The sequence below is a fragment of the Equus asinus genome, chromosome 19, assembly GCF_041296235.1.
Source record: "Equus asinus isolate D_3611 breed Donkey chromosome 19, EquAss-T2T_v2, whole genome shotgun sequence".
Lineage (NCBI taxonomy): Eukaryota > Metazoa > Chordata > Mammalia > Perissodactyla > Equidae > Equus > Equus asinus.
This window is the reverse complement of record NC_091808.1, coordinates 15,855,116-15,865,890: the sequence shown is the minus strand read 5'-3', so window position 1 is coordinate 15,865,890 and position 10,775 is coordinate 15,855,116. Positions and strand designations below refer to the sequence as shown.

Genomic DNA, 10,775 nt, shown 5'->3' with positions numbered 1-10,775 from the left:
TTCTTTTCTACTAACCTAATTTAAACAGCTCACTGTTTGAATACTATTAGATAGCCTCTGTCTTCATCTATGCATTCATTCAATATCTTGTTGAGTGTTTACTATATCCCAGGCAGAGTGACAGTCACTGGTGACAAAACAAAATAAAGATCTTCACCTCAAAAATTTTATGATTTAGTTGGAACAGACAAGAACCAAATAAGCAAACAGATACATGATATTATTAGAAAATGTGAGTAGGATAGGAAAAAGTCACGTATTATGTGGTAAATACTACTAATGAACATCTGGTCCTCCTATACTTCTGAGTATATATAGGATATGATTCTCCACCCTCTTGAACTCCTGCTTGGCTGTTTGACTAATTCTGGCTGATAAAATGTGAGCAGAATAGGACTGAAGTATTGGAATGCTAGTATTTGACTCTCCAGCTCTTTCTCCCTTTGATGTGGCAAGCAGGAAAGCAAATGTTGACATGGAGGTGTCATGAGATGGAAGGAGACTGGAGTGCCAAGTCACCACATACTCAGTGCTTAGCTGACGAGTTGCCTGGACTTTACCTGAGAGGTTTATGTGAGTAAAAAAATATAACTTTTATTATTTAAAGCCAAGAAAAATTTGGAGGTATTTGTTACCACAGCATAGCCAAGCCTGTTCTGACTGATAGACAGGAGAGTGAGGGAATGCTCCTCAATTAGGCTGGTCAAGCAAGAGTTTTCTAACCGAAGTGGTAATAACAATACAGTTATTGTTATTTGGAGGTGAATTGGGAGTCAAGGAGGGGTAGCCATGGAGAGGAATGGTTCTTAAATATGGCCAGTGGACCAATGGCTCCAGAATGATTGGGGAGCACCTGTCAAAAGCATGGATACCTTGCCCTTACTTGGACCTGTTGAATCAGAATCTCCAGGGGGCGGTCTCAGGATTCTGTAATTTTAATAAGCTCCCCAGTTTACCTTTATTCTCAGCCAGCTCTTGGAACCATTGAGCTCAGCTTCAAGTCCTGATTGTTTACATTTCTGTGATATGTGATGTGGTACGTAAAATTTTAAATTATATGCCTCTCACTCTTTTCCTTACCCTGACAAGGGGGAAAATAAAGGGAAGACCACATTTCAATTCTCATCAAAACAACTTTCCTTTTTTTCTATAGTTCCGACAGAATACAATTCCATATACATCTGTCTTAGTTCGATGGAATCTACTTTGTCTTTACATGACAATAATATCAAGGACAGGGGGTTTTTTTGCTTGACTTATAGTGATAGGATCAAACTGTAACTTAAAGAATGTCATTTTGAGAAAGAGAAACATCGAGGCAGTCCGGAACACTTTTGCTGCCTGAATCTAAAAGATGTAAAGATTGTTTGAATGCATACACACCACGTGCACACAACCACCCTGCAACGTAATATGCACTTCTCGGTGACATTTTATTTTCAAAAATGGCTTGGTGCTTTAAAATTTTTGCTCTTTTCCTTTCAATCACATCCTAGAAAAAATTTTCATTTTAAATAACTACATTTACAGGGCTAATTAAGTAATTTAACCTGAGTAGCTGTAAAATGATTGATTCTTGAGTAAATGTGAATTTAGGGTCTTCCTTCCAATTTCTTATGTATATGGAAACTGAATGATGGACTTACACTGAAGGCACTAAATTTGGGACTAGAAGAGGAAGGCTGGAACTTCAGGGAGCACTTATCATAGGAATTACTTTTTAAGGGTTGCTATATTAGAGGTTTCAATTTCCTGCCTTTCAAAGCCAAATATAAGGCATGTATCAAACCTAAGCTTCTTTGCAATATTGTGTAAAAATACGTTTTCAATGGGGAGAGAAAATATACAAGGCTGACTGATCATATACATTTACTCCATCCCAGAAGCACCTTTAATAACAGTACAAGACATAAGGGAAACAATTGTATGCCTTTATACAAAGACAAGAGAACAGGATAAAATCCTACTGGCTGCCAACAATGGAAGAGAAGTTCATGGCAGCGGATCCTGTCTCCGAGGACCGTGAAGACAGAAGTGCATGCTCACGAACAGTGGCAATGGTGGAGAAAAGGTCAGTTCCTCAGCCTGTCAGCACCACCCCACAAGAATCCCAGTATTTCTCCATAGAAGACACTCAATGAGTGAGGGAGTGAACGAATGATTCTACAGATTTTCAGAGAGGTTCTAGATGACAAAACATCATCCCTGGATTTCTGAGTCAGCTCTTTACTAAGTGCCAGTTGCTTCTAGCAAAATAAATGGATAAATATTCCACGTTGATCAGTTTCTCTAGTTCAGAGCCTGGGAAAGAATCTAATTGGTAATTTGGAGGGCACAACTGCTGACAATTCAAAATTCCTTTAAGTTCCATCTGGTCTTTGGGTTAAACAATAACATTTGTCCAATGATAATTATTGGTAGATTCACCACCAGAGGGAGCTCATACATCCCCTTCATCTAGAGACCAACAGGCTTCAAACTAAAGATGACTTTTCTTCTGATTTCAGTATTATTAATGTATTATATAATTTTTGCCTGGGATAAATGTTGGAATGTTTATTTAGATTTATGCTATTCTAGTAGTCTCAGAAAGCAACAGAAAAACTTTAATCAACCACACATTTGTTCTCCAATTTATTACATCCTCATAACGTCCCCAATTGAAAACAGAAGCAAAAATTAATCCAACTGGAGAATTACATTTTCCTCAGGCACTGCTCTAGAATCCTAAAATTCATTCCCTTTCACATGCTCTGTTTTAAATTTTACTACATTTTTCCAATGAAGCATCACATTAGAATTTTCTAGGGAATTTGAGTCAAAGTACAGAGGAATGATCTTTGGAGACAAATGATTGGCTGGCTGGTGGGTGATGGATAAGTCATTTGAAAGAAATGAGGGAGTTGCTGATCACAGGGTATACAGTTTCAGTAATGCAAGATGAGTAAGTTCTAGAGACCTGCTGCACAACGTTGTTCCTGTAATTATGAATGTTACATTGTACATTTAAAAAGGTGCTAAGAGGGTAAATCTCATCTAAGTGTTTTTATCAAAATAAAATGAAAACTAAAACTAAACAAAGGAAAGAAAGTCTTAGATATCCCAGACTGAAGTTACCATCTGTACTGACATAAAATAAATCTACTTTTGATGTTAATAATTATTAATATTAAATGCAAATGAACAGCAAAAAGACCCTAGGATTCTTATCATCCACCAATTGCTTTAATCTATAACTAACAAAAAAAGTGAAGTCGATCTTTTTGTGGAGAAGTAAATGATCTCTGAAAATAAACTAAAATTAAGCTTTGGAAGATTAGATTTTAGTTTTCTTTATTACCTGCTTGTCAAAAGCAGGAATTTGACTTATTTATGTTCCTTTAACTGCCAGTAGCAAAGTATTCCCTTTAGGAAGCAGGCTCATTTTGATATTTTTGAAAACTGAGAAAGTTGGTTATACCTGTAAATATTTGAATACTATAAATGTCTGGTACTGAGGAAAAGGACACAGTATTTCATCTATTTACTCCATTTTTATAGAGCCTGTGACCATGGCAACTAGGTGCTACAAACTGACCCTGATGGAGGCCACACTTGCCACTTTATCTAAATTGCTGCTGGAAGCATCCAAGCTTTATAGATCCATTGAATTGTATTAGATTATGGGTATTTTTCAAGGAGCTCAAAATGGGAGAAATGGCTTGCTTTTATCTAAAGAAGTAGAATTGCTATGTTTGTGCTGTTTTCTGCAGGTAATATTCATACAAGACAAGGATTTTAGGAAACAAAGGAAGGAGATTTGTAGATACATAAGGCAGATGGATCACATCTTTATCTCCGCTCCATTCTAGCACCCTTTCAATAACCATAAAAGCATATAAGGTGTACAATTTTGTGCTTTTATACAAAGACAACAGAGCAGAAGAGATGACAGCAGGCCAGATTGTCAATAGAACTTTGAAGGTTGGAAAATAGATGGATGAGTCATCACTCATTTAGCAGAGCAGAGATGCTGAAATCAAACTGTCTGTTGGGGGAGGAATGAATGACAATAATAGGCAAGCTGATTCATGCTATAGAATCCTCAAAGGCACAGTGATCAAAGAGGCTAGAATCTTCCAAATGAAGTCCAGGATATGGAGTGGAGCTGAAAACATGGAATGTGGCTGATTGAGCTCTCACATCCCAAAATTCACACCCAAGACCTTGAGTTAGGTGACTTTTATGAAAAGGCAAGCTGAGGGAACAATAGGTCACTGGGCTGAAAACAGGGCAATGAATGAAAATCTGAATACCAAAGAGTCAGGCCCCCAGGCCCTTGCCCTGCCCAGTTCTCAGGTACATACCAATCAGGGCATATACCCAACCATTCTCCTAGGGAAACAGATGAGGTCCGGCCATTTTAAATGATCTACTTCATAGTATTAGATTTTTTTAAACTTTGTTCACAAATTCATCACTAAAATATAAAGTTAAATTATTCATGTCAGGAAAGAGCTGCTTTGAATCTGTGCCTCAAACAGTGTATATTGTGTATGTGGTATGTAGTCAAAAATTTTAACGTGCCTCTCACCACTCAGTTTGCAAATCTGACAGCATGTTTTTGGACTTACCCTGTTGCCTGGGAATTAGAAACAGAGGGCCAAAGCAAGGCTTGAGAGACTGGAAGTGACTCTGCCTCCTTAAAAGACCTGCAGATAATGAGGACCAGACATCCTCTCCAGGGCCACCAAGATGTAGCAAGACAGACCCTCTTACCACCAATGACTGTCTCGATACCCACCCCCTCCCTCCCTATTCTCTCCAAGAGATAAAAGGAGAGGGGATTTGGGGGCAGGGATGGAGGAAGAGAAAGCATTATTGGGTCCTGAGGCTTGACCCTACCTAGGGAGAAGTACATAACTTTGGGGAAGGGAGCATCTCCATGCTCCCTCTAAGCTAAGAGAGAGGCTGTATTAGTTTCTTATCACTGCTGTAACAAACTACCACAAACTTAGTGGTTTGAAACAGCACACATTTTTTATCTTACAGTTCTGGAGGTCAGAAGTCTGAAATGGGTCTCAGTGGGCTAAAATTAAGATGTGGGCAGGGCTGTACTCCTTTCTGGAAGCTCTAGGGGAAAATCTGTTTTCTTGCTTTTCTAGCCTCCAGAGGCTGCTTGCATTCCTTGGTTTCTGGGCGGGCCCCTATGCAGCTTCAAAGCCAGCAATGGCTGATCAAGTTTTTCCAGCATTGCATCACTGTAACACTCAGTACTGCCTGCTGCCTCCTTCCTCCCCATTTAAGGACCTTGTGATTACACTGGACCCACTTGGATAATCCAGAACAATGTCCTTATCTAAAGGCCAGCTGATTAACAACCATAATTCCATCTGCAATATTAACCACCCTCCCTTGCCTTGTAATATAACATAGTCACAGGTTCTGGGGACTCAGACATAGACGAATTTGAGGGGCCATTATTCTGTCAACCACAGAAGAATTCAAGGATGCCATTCATAAATATCTGGGATGCCTGTAAGATGGGTGGCATCATTTCCAAATTGGACATAAGCTTAGACTACTCTGATCCATTCTAACCTACCAGGGGAGGAGGTAATTGGAGATAAATGGCAAGCTTGAGAGAGGAAGCAGCCTGCACTATACGATTTGGTGCAGAGAGGATGCTTATTTCCTGTGCATTAAGCAGAACTGCAAAAGGCAACCCGTCTTGAGGAATCTTTCTGCAAAGCAGGAACTCTGAGAGGAAAGGGACGAGGCTGTGGGGTATGACTCAGGGGGTGAAAGTTTGGAGTGGTGATAAAAGAGGCAAAGCTAGATCTCCTGTGCCAGGAAACAAGAGCATAGGGAAACCCCAGGGGCTCAGCCTGTCCAAATTGACTCAGATGTGTGCCATGAGAGCCAGCTTTTTGCCTGTTTCACCAAGCGAATCAGGGATGATCGTATTGGCCATAAAAGCAATGGCTGTCAACAATAGTGCAATCACTTGGTTAGTTAAAGAAAAGAAAATGTTGTCTGCTTTTCTTCCTTCTCCTCAACTCCAGAGCAGTTAGAACTAGAATGGGAGGCACAGATGCCTAGAGAAAGTAGACCACATCTCCATCCCTACTTGGGACGTTGTAACCTCAGGTTAACAGAAGCTGGGCTGGGGGAACGATGAGGAAGTATGAGACTGCAGTTTTCAACTGGTCTAGACCAGACTTCTAAAATCTTTTTACTGAAATATAATAAACATACTGAAAAGTTCACTTGAGTGTATAGATTGCTGAATTTTCACAAACTGAACACACTGGTGTGACCAACATCCAGATGAGAAACAGAGAATTCCCTGCCTCCCAGACACCCTCCTGCTCCTTTCCAGTCTCTGAACCTACTTCCCAAAGAGTAACCAATATCCTGACTTCAAACAACACAGATTGGTTTTACTTGTTTTCATACTTTATACAAATGGAATCATACAGTTTATTTGGGATCCAGCTTCTTCCACTCAATGTGATGTGTGTGTGAGAATCATTCATGTTTTTACATATATTGTCAAGTCATTAATTCTCATCACTGTATTCTATTGTGTGAATATGCCACAATTTATCTATTCTCTTGTTTATAGGCATAAGAATAACTTCTAGTTTGGAGATATCAAAAATAGCGTTTCAATGTATATTCTGGTATATGTGTTTTGGTGAAAATGTTTACTTTTCTGGTGGATATGTACTTAGGAGTGGGATGTTCAGGTCTTCTCTTTGATTTGGGGATAGGTAATCAAAGACTTTCCTAAAGAGCCATATGTGAGCGGTCCTGTTGCTCCCTATCTTCATTTTACACTTAGTAATGTCTATTTTAGCTATCCTACTGGGTTGGTAATAATATCTTATAGTAGTTTTAATTTGCATTTTCCTAATGAATAATGAAGTTAAGCAACTTTGCATATGTTTATTGGCCATTTGGACGTCCTCTTTTGTGAAGTGTCTGCTGAATCTTTTGTCCATTTTTCTGTTGAGTTTTCCTGGTTGTTACCAATTTAAATGAGTTTTTTATATATTCATATATGATCCATATGAATCCCACTATGTATAGTGAATATCTTCTCCTCCTGTCAGTTATCTTTTCACTTACTCACTTTTAATGATGTCTCTTGATGAACTTCATAAAGTTCTTAATTTTAATAATGTCCAATTTATTAATATTGTTTCCTTTTATGACTGATGTGTTTTATGTCCCATTTAAGAAATCTTTGCCACCTCCAAGACCATGAAGTTATTTGGATTAACCTTGTTATTAATCCAAAGTGACAGAAATCTATGGGTTCTGCCTGAAAGTTTGATTCAACTGAACATGTTTGAAGTCAGTGATTGGAAATGAATCAAATCTTATCAAATTTGTACCTTAACCAGTTCAGGCTGTTTGATAAAGAAAATGTGTTTTTCAAAATTTTTCTGATCTAGTCTTCCTCTGTAGCTTACTCTAGTGAGGCAAGAAAGAAATTTAGACTTAACAAAATCTCAGCCTCTTCTGGTTTAAGAAATGACTTTCACATAAGGGGCCAGTCTTCCTTCCCGCTCCCCTAAAGATGTGTGAAGATGGAGTCAACTGTGTCTTTTTGTGGTAGAGCCGGCAGTAACTTCACATGGGAGAAGGGACAAGGGAGCTCTCGTGGGCCTCTTTCATAAGGGCCCTAATCTCATTCATGAGGACTCCTCCCTTATGATCTAATCATCTCCCAAAGGCCCACCTCCTAATACCATCACCTTGGGGTATGGATATCAGCATATCAATTTTGAGGAGACGCATTCAGACTGTAGTCTCTCAGTAGAAATGGAGTCTTCCTAAGTCTACTGGTCACTGCTCCCTGTTGGAACCGGCTGCTAAAGTCTGCAGCCTGAGGGCTTATGGTTTATCCTCTCTCAGCATGGTGAGGTACCGTGGACTTCTCTGCCGACTCAACCTACCTGGATTCCTGCTGGTGATACTATTACTCTGAGGTCTGGTTGTGATGCTCACTTGATTCCTGGCCTAGGTAATCATCCTGCAATCTTTGGCACAGACTTATTTTGATTCTAGCACAATGACCTTTCTTGAAGGTTACTGTCCAGCACCATCACATCAGCTGTCTGTTGTGTCCCTCGACAGGGCAGGCTGAAACTCTCAGATACCTTACACTATTGTCACCAAGGACAATTCAGGAGGTTAGACCTAGAAACTTCCTCTGACGCAGCAGCTCATGCTGCTAGTCTTAAGGCCCCTTACTCTCCCCAAGTCACTGCAGGGGTCTTCTTTTGGAGACCCAAACATGAATCAGGACAAAGTTCTATGGTTTTCATTTTCCTTTCGTTCTATTTAACCACACCCTCCAATAGCAGGAGGAAGAGGCACAGGGTGATGAGGGGGAACATGACCCTTGTGGAAAATTGCTTACAAAAATGGCCACTATTATTCCCCTTGACGCTCCTTTGCAATGTGACTTTGAAGTCCTTCCCATCAAGAGGTGGGACCTCTTTGTCTACCCCTTGAATCTGGGCCGGCCTTGTGATTTGCTTTGACCAATAAAATGCAACAGAAGTGTGCTGTGTCATTTCTGACTGCAGGCCACAAAAAGCCTTGTGTGTCTCAGTCCTTTTTCTTGGAACACTGCCGCCATCAGATGAACAACCCAGATTAGCTGGCTGGAGGAAGGGAGACATTGGAAAATAGACAAGCTGGCCCATCCGAGGGCATCTAGACCATCCAGTCAACTTAGCAGCTGATCGCAGACTTAAGAGTGAGCCCGGTCAGGACTCAAACTCCCTAGCAGAGCTGAACCAAATTTGATGACTTGCAGAATCATGGACTAAATAAATGATGTTGTTTTAAGACAGTGAGTTTTGAGGTGGCTTGCTGCATAGCAAAAGCTAAATCATCTCTCTGTCACCTTCTCCTTCCCACACTTCACCAGTACATAAGGGCAGGTTTTCATCTCATCTCCCTTTCTGTCGTGGACAGTACTTAAGTATATCATTGATCACCATCCATCTTCCTGGGACACCAGCCCTCACAGGGCAGTCTTAATGGCAGAATCAATCTTGTCTCCACAGTGTAGAAGAAACTCTGTGATCTCATCTGTCACGCCTAGCTCATAATATGTTAATGACATCCAAAGGAATTTTAAAAATTACTTTCTCTATCTATGAAGCCTAGCTTCTAAGACAATTTTATTGTTGCAGACTCAAAAATTCTACTTTGCATGCCAGAGCTGAATGACTCCTCTTTCTCTTTGTATCTCTGCTTTAGTGGCTCTCATCCTCCCAAGGCAAATGGATGCTTCCGAAAGAATGGGATTGGAGGAGAGGAAGGTCATACTGACACTAAAACAAAAAGAAAAGAACTTTGAAATATGTTTTAAGACATTATCCTCCTAACATGTATGAACTATGCTTCCCTGGGGCAATGATGCATATCCTGGATTACTCATATATAGGAGGAAAGGATTGGAATTCATAATCTTCTGTGTCTAGATGGAACATTCAATGACTTTTTGGTACTTGCTAGGTAACAAGTTGGAGCTACAGAACAAGAGTAAGTCACAGACTTCGCCAACCTTTTATTTATTTATTTCATGTGCTGTGGTGTCCAATGTAATGAATGAAAGTGGTGACAATCAACATCCTTACCTTGTTTCAGTCTTAGTGGGGAAAGTGCTCAATCCTTCGCCATTAAGTCTGATGTTAGCCATAGATTTTTCATAGTCCTGTATAACAGGCTGGGGAAGTTAGCTTTTATTTCTAATTTGCTAAGAGATTTTATCATGAATGTTGCATTTAGTCAAATGTTTTCCATATGGTGAATTTTACATTTCAGATACTGTACTTTTCATCTTTAGAATTTCTATTTGGTGTTCATATCCTCTATTTCTCCCCACCTTATGTTTTCCGTGACTCTTTGAGCACATTTGTAGGAGCCATTTAAAAATCTTTGTCTTATAATTCTATTAACTATTTTATTTCTAAGTGTGCAGGTATTGACTGGTTTTTCTCCTGGTTATAAGCCAAAATGACCTGCTTCTTGGTATTTCTAGATTTTTTTTACAGGATGCTAGACATCGTAATTTTACACTGTTGACATCTGGATTATGGTTGTTGTCTTTTAAAGAGCATTAAACTTTGTTCTGGCCAACAATTAAGTTTCTTACCAATTCGTTTGATTGTATCAAGGCTTGACTTTAGCTTTGTTGGGGTGGGTTCTAGGTCAGCCTTTACTTTGGGGCAAGTATAACTCTAATACTAAAGCACAATCCTCTGGTGTTTTCTCTACTGAGTGCCCCATGTGATCAATGAGGATATTTAACTCTAGCTCCTCATAACTCAATAGCTCCTAGGTTAGAGTGAATTGTAGGAATAGTGCACCTTGGAGCTTCCCAGTGATCCTTTGCCTGTCCTCAGGGTATTTCATCCTTTGCTTGTGTGGCTCAGAATTCAGACTCAAGGGAAACCCTATGCATATTTCTAAAGCTCTTTCTTAGGGTGGCGTTTTCCTCTTTGGGACTCTGTCCCACAATGTCCAACCACTTTAGGCTCCTTGAACTACAACTTCCGTCTCTTCCACTCGGTGAGACCACTGCATTCTGTTTCAGTTAGCCCATCTCTCACTATGATTCAGAAGGCACCTCCAGGCAGAAAGCTGTATGATTCTAAGTCTCACCACATTTAATTCCCTTCTCTCAGGGATCACAGTCTTCTGGTGCCTGTTGTTCAATTTCTAAAAAACAGTTGTTTGATGTATTTTGTCCAGTTTTATTGTTGTTA

The 10,775-nt window shown here is 39.8% G+C and overlaps 1 long non-coding RNA gene across 1 annotated transcript; it reads left to right on the top strand.

Annotated features, from left to right (window-relative positions):
* Positions 1–455: 455 nt before the first annotated feature.
* Positions 456–10,144, top strand: LOC139041051 (uncharacterized). Its single transcript, XR_011495537.1, has 3 exons — positions 456–573; positions 1,884–2,071; positions 9,265–10,144. It is a non-coding gene; the product is annotated as an uncharacterized lncRNA (long non-coding RNA).
* Positions 10,145–10,775: the final 631 nt, after the last annotated feature.